Source organism: Thamnophis elegans, chromosome 15 (genome assembly GCF_009769535.1).
Source record: "Thamnophis elegans isolate rThaEle1 chromosome 15, rThaEle1.pri, whole genome shotgun sequence".
Lineage (NCBI taxonomy): Eukaryota > Metazoa > Chordata > Lepidosauria > Squamata > Colubridae > Thamnophis > Thamnophis elegans.
In genome coordinates, this window is record NC_045555.1 from 3,595,160 (window position 1) to 3,609,830 (window position 14,671).

Genomic DNA, 14,671 nt, shown 5'->3' on the forward strand with positions numbered 1-14,671 from the left:
CTGTCCTTGACTTTCCCGCAGGAGCAATAACAGCCACAACAACATTGGCAATAAATCATCATCCATGGAGGAAATTGGGAGAAAAGTTGACTTCTGTTTTCTGGGATGGAGAGGTTATGAAAAGCGAGCCTCAAAGATCTCTTGAGAAACCCCCAACTCCTGACCCATAGATTCAGCTTGAAGCCTGAAGGTTGAAGGGTTAAAAAGCAGTGGTGAAATCTAATTTGTTTTACTATCGATCCTGTAGGTGTGGCTTGGTGGGGTGTGTGTCATGTGACAGGGTGGGTGTGGCTATGAGGTCATGTAACCGAGGGATCAAAAGACAGAAATCCACTTTAACAATGTCCTGCTGGAGCAGGGTTGGACTAGATGACCTCCAGGTCTCTTCCAGCCCTGGATTATCCTCTGAAGCTGTCTAGTGCCTGGTTTGTAGTCCTTCCTTCCTCTCCTTTTTCCCTCCCTCCCTCCCTCCCTCCCTCCCTCCCTCCCTCCCTCCCTCCCTTTCTTTCTTTCTCTTTCTTTCTCCCTACTTTCTTTCTCCTTTCTTTCTCCTTCCTTCCTTCCTTCCTTCCTTCCTTCCTTCCTTCCTTTCTTTCTTTCTTTCTTTCTCAGCACCCCCACCCCATTTTAGGCCTAGCAGGCCACCACTCCCACTTTTCCGGAGAACCTGTAGTAAAAAAAATGCTTAATAAGTTTTTTTTTTTTAAGTTCCAAAGATCAGACGTCGGAACGTTAAAAACCTTTTTTAGTATTTTTTTGCTACCGCTTTCGGCCGAATCGACCCGAACCCATAGCATTTCACCCTTGGCTTGAAGGGCTGAAATTCACCTTCAGATCCTGATTTATCCCTCTCCTTGAGTTATCTTCAATTAGCGTTACAGCTTCTATCATGCTGTCATTCCCCAAGCTAATGAGCTAATTTGGAGGCATTTGAAGCCGGTTTTATTTATTCAGCCCCGGCTGATCCGTTTGTTTACTTTGTAGGGGATAATAGCCGGTTATCCATGATAAGTTATCTGCGAAATGTTCAGCCAAGCGCAGCCAAAACAAAATAAAAAAGTAATAACAGATGCAAACAACCTAGGATGCTGAACTTTAGAGGGGAAAACCATCTCCGATTAAAATGCTTTGCCAGGTCTCTCTTTAAATCAAACAAGTGAAAAGGCAAAAGAAAGGATTGAGAATGCGACCTAAGGCCCTGGTGTAGAAAAATCCTTCTGGATAGATTTACACCTTGAAAACAAACACAGTACATATTATTTCCCAATAGCAATAGCAGTAGACTTATATACCGCTTCATAGGCCTTTCAGGCCTCTCTAAGCGGTTTACAGAGAGTCAGCATATTGCCCCCAACAATCTGGGTCCTCATTTTACCCACCTCGGAAGGATGGAAGGCTGAGTCAACCCTGAGCCGGTGAGATTTGAACCGCTGACCTGCTGATCTAGCAGTAGCCTGCAGTGCTGCATTTAACCACTGCGTCACCTTGGCATATTTAGCAACCAGCCCTTCTGATTCATACATTAGACATAATCCAGGAGATGAATAATCCAGCTGCCAATGAGTTGGAACTTGCAAACTTTACATTGGAGAGAAGATAAGGCAGTTAGGATGACCAGTTGGTAAACTTGGGTTGAACCCGAATCCAGAGCTGGGCAGTCATTGGTCACCTGTCACAAACCGGAATTTGATAGTTCTTACTCAATGTTTGCTTGTTGGAACAGAAGGCAAACTCGATTAGGAAGGAACCAGTTTCTTGTTTCTTTGTTTACCGTATGGCATATCATATGGACATCACTCTGTGAACAAAAGTGTGTCTAGTCAAGGCTGTGGTTTTTCCAGTTGCAATGGACGGCTGGGAAGGTTGGACCATAAGCCAGGCTGAGCGCCAAAGAAGGGAGGCCTTTGAACTCTGGCGCTGGAGAAGAAGACTCCTGCATTGAGTCCCTTGGACTGCAAGGCCATCCAACTGGTCAGTCCTAGAGGAGATCAACCCTGACTGCTCTTTAGAAGGCCAGATCCTGAAGAGGAATCTCAAAATACTTTGGCTACCTAATGAGAAGGAAGAAGGACTCCCTGGAGAAGAGCCTCATGCTGGGAAAGATGGAGGGCAAAAGAAGAAAGGGACAATAGAGAAGGAGGTGGCTGGATGGAGACACCCAAGCAGTTGCTGTGAGCTTCAATGAACTCCAGAGGATGGTAGAGGACAGGAAGGCCTGGAGGAACATTGTCCATGGGGTCGCAATGGGTTGGACACAAGTTCACAATTAATAACAACTCTATCTATCTATCTATCTATCTATCTATCTATCTATCTATCTATCTATCTATCTATCTATCTATCTATCATCTATCTATCATCTTTCTATCTATCTTTCTGTCTCTCTGTATCTATCTATCTATCTTTCTTTCTTTCTATCTTTCTATCTATCTATCTATCTATTTATCTTTCTTTCTTTCTATCTATCTATCTTTCTTTCTATCTTTCTATCTAGCTATCTAGCTATCTTTCTTTCTATCTTTCTATCTAGCTATCTAGCTATCTAGCTAGCTATCCTTGGAGTCCCTTGGACTGCAAGGCAATTCAACCGTCAGTCCTAGAGGAGATCAACCCTGGCTGCTCTTTAGAAGGCCGGATCCTGAAGAAGAAACTCAAAGACTTTAGCCACCTAATGAGAAGGAAGGAGGACTCCCTGGAGAAGAGCCTCATGCTGGGAACTATAGAGGGCAAGAGAAGAAGGGGACAGCAGAGAAGGAAGTGGCTGGATGGAGTCACCCAAGCAACAGGGATGAGCTTAAATGGACTCTGAAAAATGGCCCGAAAACGGCCTGAAAACAGCCCCAAAATAGCCTCAAAACGGCTTGAAAAATGCAAACAAAAAACAAAAAACCAGGCATTTATGCGCCGGCCAGCTGGTTTTTGGGTTTCGGGCACTCTGGCATGCGTATGCACGCATGTTCTGGTTTGGATGCTCGGTGCCAAAGAGGTTCGCCATCACTGCCCTGGACCATTTCAGACAAATGGTTGTCCAATCTCTTCTTAAAAACATCCAGTGTTGGACCTCACACAACTTCTGGAGGCAAGTTGTTCCCCTGGTTCATTGTTCTCACATTAGTTTCCATCCATTGCTTCTTGTCCTGCCTTCAGGTGCTTTTTTTTAAACTGCAATTTGCAATTTGGAGGAGCGCCTAAAAGAAATAGAAAATCCCCCTCCGCAATTCCAGGCAAGAGAAGAATGACCGAATAGGACATCCTGAAGATGTCCATGCCAGCCAAGGAATAAAAAGTCTCAACTTTTAAGAACAAGCGCCGAGGAGACATTTACGAAATATCCTGTCTCCACCGATGAATGTCCCATCCACACCCAGGTTTCTCCCTAATGTTTCCTTTCGGGCTGAAACTCAATTTCTGGCTAAAATCACTCTTTTACAGTTTATTTTTAACTTTCTTCTTCCCGGGGCAGTTGGAGAGCTCTGCCTCAGAGGATGGTTTGTTCAATACATCTGCTAGTGGACTTCCTTTCGACAACTGGGCAATTACAGCGGGAACGGCCTCTTGGGCTAGCCACAAGGGCCACAGGACACACATTTTCAAAAACCGCCAACAGGTTTACGAATTTGAAGGTGACAGAGAGAGAAACCGACGAAGCAGATGTGTTTTATGTGCCTCAAATGTGCTTTTTATTTGATTAGATTAGATTAACCAAGATGGAAAGGACCTTGTAGATCATCTAGTCCAGTGTTTCTCAACCTTGGTGACTTTAAGTCCCGTGGACTTCAACTCCCAGAATTCCCCCAGCCAGCTCTGCTGGCTGGGGGATTCTGGGAGTTGAAGTCCACAGGACTTAAAGTCGCCAAGGTTGAGAAACACTGATCTAGTCCAACACCCACCCCCCCGAAGCAGGTGACCCTACACCATTTCTGACAGATGGCAGTTCAGTCTCTTCTTGAAATGATGAAGCTCCTACAACTTCTGAAGACAACTTCTGTTCCATTGATGGTTCTCACTGTCAGGAAATTTCTCCTTATTTCTAGGTTGAATCTCTCCTTGTTTGGTTTCCCTCTATTATTCCTTGTCTGGCCTTCGGGTGCTTTGGAAAGTAGCTTGACCCCCCCTCCTCTCTGTGGCAGCCCCTCAAATATTGGAAGATGTTATCCTGTCTCCCCTGGTCCTTCTCTTCACTAGACCATCCATGCCCAGTTCCTGCAACCGTTCTTCATATGTTTTACCCTCCAGCCCCCTCATCATCCTGGTTGCTCTTCTCTGCACTTTTTCTAGAAACTCAACATCTTTTTAATAGTGTGGTGACCACAACTGGATGCGGTACTCTAGGTGTGGCCTTACTAAAGCTTTATTATGGATCCATTCCTTTGGAACATGGTCCCGGATAGCTTCAGCTTGTTTGTGCATTCCTCGTTTGTGCAACCCATCACGTGCTTCCATTTTTTGCAAGGTTATTCTACTCCTCCTCCAGGGAGGCCAGAGAAAGATACTTGTGAATCTTCCCCCTTTTGGAACATCGATGGAACAGGAGTTGGGGATGCATTGGAGATGCTAACCAGCTGCATCCTCCCAACCTCTCCAATTCTTTTGGATGGCAACGCTGAAACTGTCGAGCCAGCTGCCCTGGGGAAATATTTGCTTTGAAGGGCATAAAGTTGCAAAATTAATCAACTGTCTCATTCCAAGTTCCCTGTCTCTGGCCAGTAATGAGAGCAGTGGGAGAAGACGAAACGAAAGAGAGAGAAAACAAGAAAAGGGAAAACAAGACTGTGAAGCAAATGCGCTCAGCTGGTGGGAAGGAAGACTTGACTTCTGCACACAGCGCCGGCAATGCAACCTCTCCTCCCTCCTGTGCTGAATATCTTCTGTAGATGATAACATCACTGTTATGCCCTAACCACTTTTCTGCCTTCGCCAGGGGCGATTGGTCCATGACCAAAGAGATTTGTTCCTTACCGTCATTGCATAATTTTTCCAATCTTCAAGAACACAGCATAGGGGCAACTGTGGAGAGAGAGACAGAGACAGACAGACAGACAGACAGAGAGAAAGAGACACACACACAGAGAGAGAGAGAGAGAAAGAGACAGAGAGAGAGAGACAGAGAGAGAGAAAGAAAGAGACACACACAGAGAGAGACACAGAGATAAAGACAGACAGAGAGAGAAAGAGACAGACAGAGGCAGAAAAAGAGGCAGAGAGAGAGAGAGAAAGAAAGGCAGAGGGGGAGAGAGTGGGGAGAGAAAGAGATAGAAGAGAGAGAGAGACAGAGAGAGAGTGGGAGAAAGAGACAGAGGGAGACAGGAGAGAGAGAGAGAGAGACAGAGAAGGGGAGAAAGAGGGAGAAGACAAAGAGAGAGAGGGGGGAGAGAGAGAGACAGGGAGAAAGACAGAGAGAGAAAGAGAGGGAGAAAAAAAGAGACAGAGGGAGATGAGAGAGAGAGAAAGAGAGCGAAGGAGAAAGAGACAGAGAAGAGAGAGAGATGGGGAGAAAGAGAGAGGGAGAAAGAGAGAGGGAGAGAGAAAGAGAGAGTGAGTGAGAGAAGAGACAAAAAGACAGAGAGACAGGGAGAAAGAGAAGAGAAAGAGACGGAGACAGTAGTGGGAGAGAAAGAGGGAAGGAGAAAGAGACAGGGAGAGAGAAAGAGACAGAGATAGAGGGAGAAAGAGGGAGAGACAAAGAGAAAGAGAGAGTGAGAGGAAAGAGAAAGAGACAGGGAGAAAGAGAAGAGAGAGAGAGGGAGAAAGAGAAAAAGAGACGGAGACGAGAGAGAAAGAGAGGGAAGGAGAAAGAGACAGAGAGGGGGAGAAAGAGAGGGAGAAAGAGGGAGAGACAGAGAAAGAGAGTGAGAGGAGAGAGAAAGAGACAGAGAAAGAGACAGGGAGACAGAAGAGAGAAAGAGGGAAGGAGAAAGAGACAGGGGGAGAGAGAAAGAGACAGAGATAAGAGAGAGAGGGAGAAAGAGAGAGAGGGAGAAAGAGGGAAAGACAAAGAGAGAGAGTGAGAGGAGAGATAAAGAGACAGGGAAAAAGAGACAGAGAGAGTAAGAGAGGAGAGAGAGACAGACAGGAGAGAGAGAGACAGAGGGAGACGAGAGAGAGAAAGAGAGGGAAGGAGAAAGAGACAGAGAAGAGAGAGAGACACACAGAGGGGGAGAAAGAGGGAGAGACAAAGAAAGAGAGAGAGTGAGAGGAGAGAGAAAGAGACAGGGAGAAAGAGACAGAGGGAGACAGAAGAGAGAGAGAGAAAGGGAAGGAGAAAGAGACAGAAAAGAGAGAGGGAGAAAGAGACGGAGAGACAAAAAGAAAGAGAGAGAGAGTGAGAGGAGAGAGAAAGAGACAGGGAGAAAGAGACAGAGAGAAAGAGAGAAGAGAGAGAGGGAGAAAGAGAGAAAGAGACAGAGGGAGACAGGAGAGAGAGAAGGAGAAAGAGACAGAAGGAGAGAGAGAGAAAGAGAGGGAGATCCATTTATATTCCAGTGGTTGCTTGATGGCCGTGCCAGCATTAGACTCAATGTCCATGGAGATTCTCCATCGTCCAGATCATGGTTGTCCCAAAGTGCTTTTTCAAGAGGCAACTGGACTTTCTGATTTTTTTCTTTGAAGATGTTTTGCTTCTCTTCTTGGACAAGAAGCAAAACGTCTTCAAAGAGAAACCAGGAGGTCCAGTCGCCTCTTGAAAAAGCACCTTTGGGACAGCGTTAGGCTCATTTTTCACAGTCCCATGTTCCTCCCCCCCCCCACCAAGAGATAGCCTTCAAGGAGGTTCTAACACTGCAGTAGTCTAGCCTCCCTGAACAGGGAAAGTTAAGCATGGCTCCTTGGAATACTGATGGAAGCTCAGGACCTGCGTGCGAGTGGATGAATCCAAGAGATTTCCCAGGACGGAGTCCCCAACTCCTGGTCCAGCAACTGGACCACACAAAGAAACAAAGCCCCATTGGTGGAATGCAGGCAGCATGCAAAACCATGCTTGCTCCGATCCATGGGAAAACCTTTCTTCCTCTTCTTCTCCCTCTTCTTCTCCCTCCTCCTCCTCCTCTTCTTCCTCCTCTCCTTTTTCTTCCTCCTTCTCCTCTTCCCCTTCTTCCTCTTCCTCTTCCTCTCCTTCTTCTTCTCCATCCTTCTCCTCTTCTTCCTTCTATTCCTCTTCTTCTACCTCTTCTTCCCCTTCTCCCTCTTCCTCTTCTTCTTCCTCCTCTTCTCTTCTTCCTCTTCCTCTCCCTCTTCTTCTCCATCCTTCTTCTCTTCTTCTTCCTTCTATTCCTCTTCTTCTTCCTCTTTCTCTTCTTTTCCCTCTTCTCCCTCTTCTTCTCCCTCCTCCTCCTCCTCTTCTTCCTCCTCCTCTTCCTCTTCTTCCTCCTCTCCTTTTTCTTCCTCCTTCTCCTCTTCCCCTTCTTCCTCTTCCTCTTCCTCTCCTTCCTCTTCTCCATCCTTCTCCTCTTCTTCCTTCTATTCCTCTTCTTCTACCTCTTCTTCCCCTTCTCCCTCTTCCTCTTCTTCTTCCTCCTCTTCTCTTCTTCCTCTTACTCTCCCTCTTCTTCTCCATCCTTCTTCTCTTCTTCTTCCTTCTATTCCTCTTCTTCCTCTTTCTCTTCTTTTCCCTCTTCTCCCTCTTCTTCTCCCTCCTCCTCCTCTTCTTCCTCCTCCTCTTCCTCTTCTTCCTCCTCTCCTTTTTCTTCCTCCTTCTCCTCTTCCCCTTCTTCCTCTTCCTCTTCCTCTCCTTCCTCTTCTCCATCCTTCTCCTCTTCTTCCTTCTATTCCTCTTCTTCTACCTCTTCTTCCCCTTCTCCCTCTTCCTCTTCTTCTTCTTCCTCTTCTCTTCTTCCTCTTACTCTCCCTCTTCTTCTCCATCCTTCTTCTCTTCTTCTTCCTTCTATTCCTCTTCTTCTTCCTCTTTCTCTTCTTTTCCCTCTTCTCCCTCTTCTTCTCCCTCCTCCTCTTCTTCCTCCTCCTCTTCCTCTTCTTTTTCTTCCTCCTCCTCTTCCCCTTCTTCCTCTTCTTCATCCTTCTCCTCTTCTATTCCTCTTCTTCTTCCTCTACTTCCTCCTTCTCCTCCTCCTCCTTCTTCCTGGTCCCTAGTGCCCAAAATATTGGGGTGGGCGCTGATTTAGGCCATCTTCTGCTACCATTCAACATTGTTGTGCCAACTAACCCTCAGGGGGACAGACTTTATCCAAGTCATAGTTGCTGAGTGGTGAGTGGCTGAGTGGGTTACTGGGGACGTAGCTATGGATGAGCGTAATCCAACACCCACTTAATTTCACTTCTTCTGGAGCAGCCTTTTGCCCCCTAACACCTCCATTCCGACACAGGTCAGCATGTTCCCCAGATGTCATTGCTTGCGTCATGGCCTAAACATTCTGAAGCCTCCTTTTGGGACTGGCCTGACCGCCGTCAACAAGACGTCCTTCCAACCTTTGCAATGAAAAGGAGGGTTTGAAGGAAGCCTCCTTCGCTACGGTCCCGATCTTGGGAGCAGCTGCTCGGAGAACGGATGCATCCTTGCGCCATGAGTGGGACTTCCAATTCCTCTGGAGACCTTTTTATGTTTCCTCTCACACGCAGACAATACCACGCTTCCCATAAGCCTGTCTAACTCATGAGGTCATTCCTGGAAATGGGTCTTCTCACCGACATCAGGAACGTTCACTCTGGAGGCAGGAGGATAAAAACAACATTCTTATGGGCTTTAAGCAATTCTTCCGCCCACGCTCCTTTCTCAGACTGGAGGAGGCACCTGCTTTAATTCTACTTAGGCGTAAAGCCAGTTTCAGCATGTACCGTATTTTTCTGAGTATAAGACGCACCTATTCCCCCCCCCCTCCCTAAAAGCGGGTGAAAATGTAGGTGCATCTTATAGACCAAATACGGGTGTTTTTGGCCTCCCGAACAGAGGTGATATTCAGCAGATTCTGACCAGTTCTAGAGAACCGGTAGCGGAAAATTTGAGTAGTTCAGAGAGCTGGTAAATACCACCTCTGACTGGCCCAGCCCCCATCTATTCTCTGCCTCCCGAGTCCCAGCTGATCGGGAGGGAAGGGGGATTTTGCAGTATCTTTTCCCTGGAGTGGGGAGGGAATGGAGGTTTTATAGTATCTGTCTCCTGGAGTGTGGAGGGAATGGGGATTTTGCAGTATCTTTTCCCTGGAGTGGGGAGGGAATGGGGATTTTGCAGTATCTGTCTCCTGGAGTGGGGAGGGAATGGGGATTTTGCAGTATCCTTTCCCTGGAGTGGGGAGGGAATGGGGATTTTGCAGTAACCTTCTCCTGGAGTGGGGAGGGAATGGAGGTTTTACAGTATCTGTCTCCTGGAGTGGGGAGGGAATGGGTATTTTGCAGTATCCTTTCCCTGGAGTGGGGAGGGAATGGGTATTTTGCAGTATCCTTTCCCTGGAGTGGGGAGGGAATGGGTATTTTGCAGTATCCTTTCCCTGGAGTGGGGAGGGAATGGAGGTTTTACAGTATCCATCTCCTGGAGTGGGGAGGGAATGGGGATTTTGCAGTATCCATCTCCTGGAGTGGGGAGGGAATGGAGATTTGCGCCGCGTAATGGAGTGAGCTCCCGTGACTTGTCCCAGCTTCTGCCAACCTAGCAGTTCGAAAGCACATAAAAAATGCAAGTAGAAAAATAGGAGCCAACTTTGGTGGGAAGGGAACAGCGTTCCGTGCTCCTTCGGACTTTGAGTCATCCTGGCCACATGACCACGGAGACGTCTTCGGACAGCGCTGGCTCTTTGGCTTTGAAAGGGAGATGAGCACCGCCCCCTAGAGTCAGGAACGACAAGCACATATGTGCAAGGGGAACCTTTACTTTATGGTGGAGAAGGTACATGTTTGCAAGCATTGTCTTGCTGGGTCACAATCCATCTTGAGTATTGAAGCCTAGTTTTGCTTTGATCCATGGCAAAGGGAATTTATCTTAGAGGGTTAATGGAGCCAGATCTTTGCTGCTGTTGTTGTTCAGTTGTGTCTGACTCTTCACAGCCTCATGGACCACAGCACCACCAGCCCCCCTTCCACCCAGGTCATTATATATGATGGGTGCAGGCCTGTGTGATTCCCTTTGCTAAAAAAGCTAGCCATCACTGGCATATAGGGTCTCCTGCTTGAGCAGGGGATTGGACTAGAATACCTCCAAGTCTGTTGCTCTCTTATTCAGACCAGATGACCTTAGAGCAATGTTTCTCCACCTCTGCAATTTGAAAATTTGACCTCGATTTTCAGAATTCCCCTGCCAGTGAATTCGGGAAGTTGAAGTCCACACCTCTTCAAGCTGCCCATGTGGAGAGACACGCCGGATGAATGGTTTGAAAACATTTGCTTGGAAAGAGGGAGGCTTGGTTCCAGGAACAACAGTCCCATATTGCCATCTGGAGGCTGGCGTGGAAGGAACATGAAATGACAGGGGGTGATCCAGAAAAAGAGAATAAAGATGGGCATTACAGCAGAGCTGAATGATTATATCACCCATTCCCCCACTCCCCCCCCCCAATGCCTTCCAGCAGTTGCAGAATCCCTTGTGGCTGGGAGCAGAAAATTCCAGATTAGTATATCTCTCCCATTTTTAGAGCACGTCACAATGCGAGTGAGATGGGTCATATTTAAACTGGATCAATAAATAAAATGAACACACCACTTCAACTGCTACCCGGAAATACAGAGATGACGATAGGATAGGATAGGATAGGATAGGATAGGATAGGATAGGATAGGATAGGATAGGATAGGATAGGATAGGAAGTAGAATACAGTAGGGAATAGAATAGAATATAGAGAAGAATAGAATAGAATATGAAATAGAATAGAACAGAATACAAAGAATAGAGTAGAATAGAATATGAAATAGAATAGAACAGAATATAGAGAAGAATAGAATATAGAGAAGAATAGAATAGAATAGAATAGGAAATAGAACAGAATATAGAGTAGAATAGAATATAATAGAATATAGAATAGTATAGTATAAAATAGTATAGAATAGAATAGAATCGGAAATAGAATAGGAAATAGAATATGAAATAGAATAGAACAGAATATAGAGTAGAATAGAATAGAATATAGAATAGTATAGTATAAAATAGTATAGAATAGAATCGGAAATAGAATAGGAAATAGAATAGAACAGAACAGAATACAGAGAAGAATAGAATATAGAGAAGAATAGAATAGAATAGAATTGGAAATAGAATAGGAAATAGAATAGAACAGGACAGGGCAGAATATAGAGAAGAGTAGAGTAGAGTAGAATAGAGAAGAATAGAATAGAATAGAATAGAATTCTTTTATTGACCAAGTGGGATCGGACACACAAGGAATTTCTCCTTGGTGCATAGGCTTCCAGTGTACATAAGGAGAATAAAATACATCCATCAAGAATAAAAAGGTGCAACACTTGGTGATAGTCAAGGTTACTAATTAGCTCTCAACTCTTACTAGGAAACAAACAAAAACGATACAAAATGAAAGATACAAGCAATGTGGCTATAGTCCTAAGTGGGGAGATGAGAATACAAAGATGGGAAACTCCCCCCCCCACACACACACACACCGCCACATAAAAGAGAACATTTTTCCTCGGATAAATCGAATTCAGAATACTACATCTGGTCATCTTTAACAAATGGGACATCTTTAAAAAACAAAAACAAAATCTTTATGGTCCTGCAAGGCAAAACTCTGAGTGATCAGCTGAATCTTTAAAGCATTTGTGGAGCAAAATAAGTGGTGGGGAAGGAAGGGAGAGAAGAGACTGGAGATTCAAACATATGGCTGTCTCTTAAAACTCTCATCCCTAGGAATGGATTGGGCATTTTTTTCTTTTTTCCTTTTCTTTTTGGAAGGAATGTTCTACCTTGGGCTTCGGATGAGAATCAATCTCTTCCATTTAGCTTTTCAGGGTGTGTGTGTGTGTGTGTGTGTGTGTATGTGTGTGTGTGATTCATTTCGGCATGAGATGCAGCTACGGTGCTGGAGGAACGACCTTTTGAGCCGAGCTTGTCTGCAATCTGATATACGAGGTCCCTTTGTTGGGTTGCCTGCCTTAAGAAGTCTAGCTTTCAAAAGCCGAAGATTTGCATCGGCTTCTTTAGGCTCCTGCTAGCCTTCCCTTCTTAAGTGCTGCGCCAGTAAATCCTGACTCTTCCATCTTTCCTCGGTCTCTGTGTGAACCGAATACTAATCGTGCGTCAACCGCAGACAGAAGAGCCAGAGGGATGGCTCCACAGTCATCACCATCAGAGTTGGAAGGAAACAGAATCAGAATAGAGCTGGAAGGGACCTTGGAGGTCTTCTAGTCCATCCCCCTGCTGGACTAGTCCAGCACTCGCAACTTCTGGAGGCAGCTTTTGTTCCACTGGTTGATTGTTCTCACTGTCAGGAAATTCCTCCTTAGTTCTAGGTTGCTTCTCTCCTTGATTAGTTTCCATCCGTTGCTTCTTGTCCTGCCTTAAGGTGTCCTGGAGAATAGCTTGACTCCCTCTTCTTTGTGGCAACCCCTGAGATATTGGAAGACTGCTATCATGTCTCCCCTAGTCCTTCCTTTCATTCAGCTAGACATACCCAGTTCCTGCAACCGTTCCTCATATGTTTTAGTCTCCGGTCCCCTAATCCTCTTTGTTGCTCTTCTCTGCCCTCTTTCTAGAGTCTCCACATCTTTTCTACATTTTGATCCTTCTCACAGGCTCTTCCCAAATTGGGATATAATTTTGTCTCCGTTGTCCCCACTCTAAGGAGATGCTATCTGTTTCTGCTTTAAATTGCAGACCTAATTTCCAATAACTTTCCCAAGGCCAGATGAAGGAATGAAGGAATGAAACAACTTTTGCCAGATGCAGCTTTGATACTCTTTTACGCACTTTCTCATCTTCTTTTTTTTTTTTAGAGCGGGGGGCTTTGATGCTTCCCAGGGGTTTCAAGCTGAAGCCTTCCCAGCCTTGCCTGTAGGTGCCAAGGAATGAAACGGGCACTTTTTTTTCCACGCGAAACACGTTTTGCTGTTGCTGTAATATAATTTTTACCCCTCTAGGCAAGTATCTTTCTTTCCATCTGCGAGAAATTAATTTTGTTCTTGTTCTCTAATTCCCCACAGCTTCTGTGGCCTGGAGCAAAATAAGAGAAGATGGATTTTGAAGAAGAAGAAAAATAGAAGAAGAAATACATGCACTGAAGTTCCTGGAAGTTGATTAATTCATATATGAGTGCACTTTGAAACAGAGAGAGAGGGAGAGAGGGAGAAAGGAGGTGGAAGGAGGAGGAGGAGGAGGAGGAGAAGAAGAAGAAGAAGAAGAAGGAGAGGAGGAGGAAGAGGAGGAGGAGGAAGAAGAAGAAAAGGAGGAGGAGGAGGAAGAAGGAGAGGAGGTGAGCTCCCGTTACTTGTCCCAGCTTCTGCCAACTTAGCAGTTCGAAAGCACATAAAAAATGCAAGGAAAAAAATAGGAACCATCTTTGGTGGGAAGGGAACAGCGTTCCGTGGGCCTTTGGCATTGAGCCATGCCGGCCAGATGTCCACGGAGACATCTTCAGACAGCGCTGGCTCTTCAGCTTTGAAACTGAGATGAGCACTGCCCCCTAGAGTCGGGAACGACTACCACATATGTGCGAGGAGAACCTTTACCTTTATCTTTACTTTAGATTCTAAAGATGCATCCATTTTGGGCTCTCGCCCGTCCACCACCAATTTACAAAATCCACCCCGGCCGAAACACTCGCATTTAAGTGTGTTCAATGCGTTGCGTTTCCTCCCCTTTCTCATTTGTCTAATTTGCCATCCGCCAGCGTTAATGAATCCAAATTTCAAGTCGGAGGCACAGATCCCATCCAGGCGAACGGCAGCCTTAAAGATGATCGATAAGCAATGAAATATGCAGGAACTTGAATGGAAGTGCTGGCAAATAGCATTTTATGCTCCCGTGGCTGTCAAGCTCTTCTCGTAAACAATCCAGAAATAACCATTTTGCCATTAACCTGTCTGACTCGGCAGACACATTCTCCGGCTTTCTAATGGAGTCACTATTTCCCCGACAACAAAGAGTGTGGGATGCGTGATGTGTGTTTGTGTGTGTGTGTGTGTGTGTATGTGTGTGTGTGTGTGTGAACCACCAACCTTGGGAGGGTTTTAATCTGTTTTCCCTCGGAGGCTGATGGAGAGAGTAACTGGGTTGGAATAAATACAAGTGCTCAGGACTCATTCTTCGCCTCCTTTCTCTCCCCTCTGCTTTCCCAACTAACAAATATATTGCTAAAAAACACTGCCCTATCACATCTCGTTAACCGCAGCAGGGATGAAGTCCAGATGGACGGCTGTAAAATGGGCAGCAAATGCAGCCCGATTATCATTTTTATCGCTGCAACCAGAGTGGGATCCGCATCAAAAGTCAATGTGAAAAGTACCGGTGTGGGAGACTTCATCGTGCCTCAAACAAAGTGATTCTTCTCCAAGTACGATTCTCTCAGTGTCTTCTTTAATAAGATTTATTAAGGAGAAAGGAACGGGATTACAAGAATCCCTGCAGCTGAATTCCTCCCCAGGTATTTCAAACAAATACATCTCTTAGTTCCCTACTCAAAAGAAATGTTCTGACCCAGGCTTCCTTGACAAGCAAGAAGCGGAGTCTTGGTCCCGGCAAAACCCCTTTTATGCACATGACTGTGAATTCCTTTCATTCAC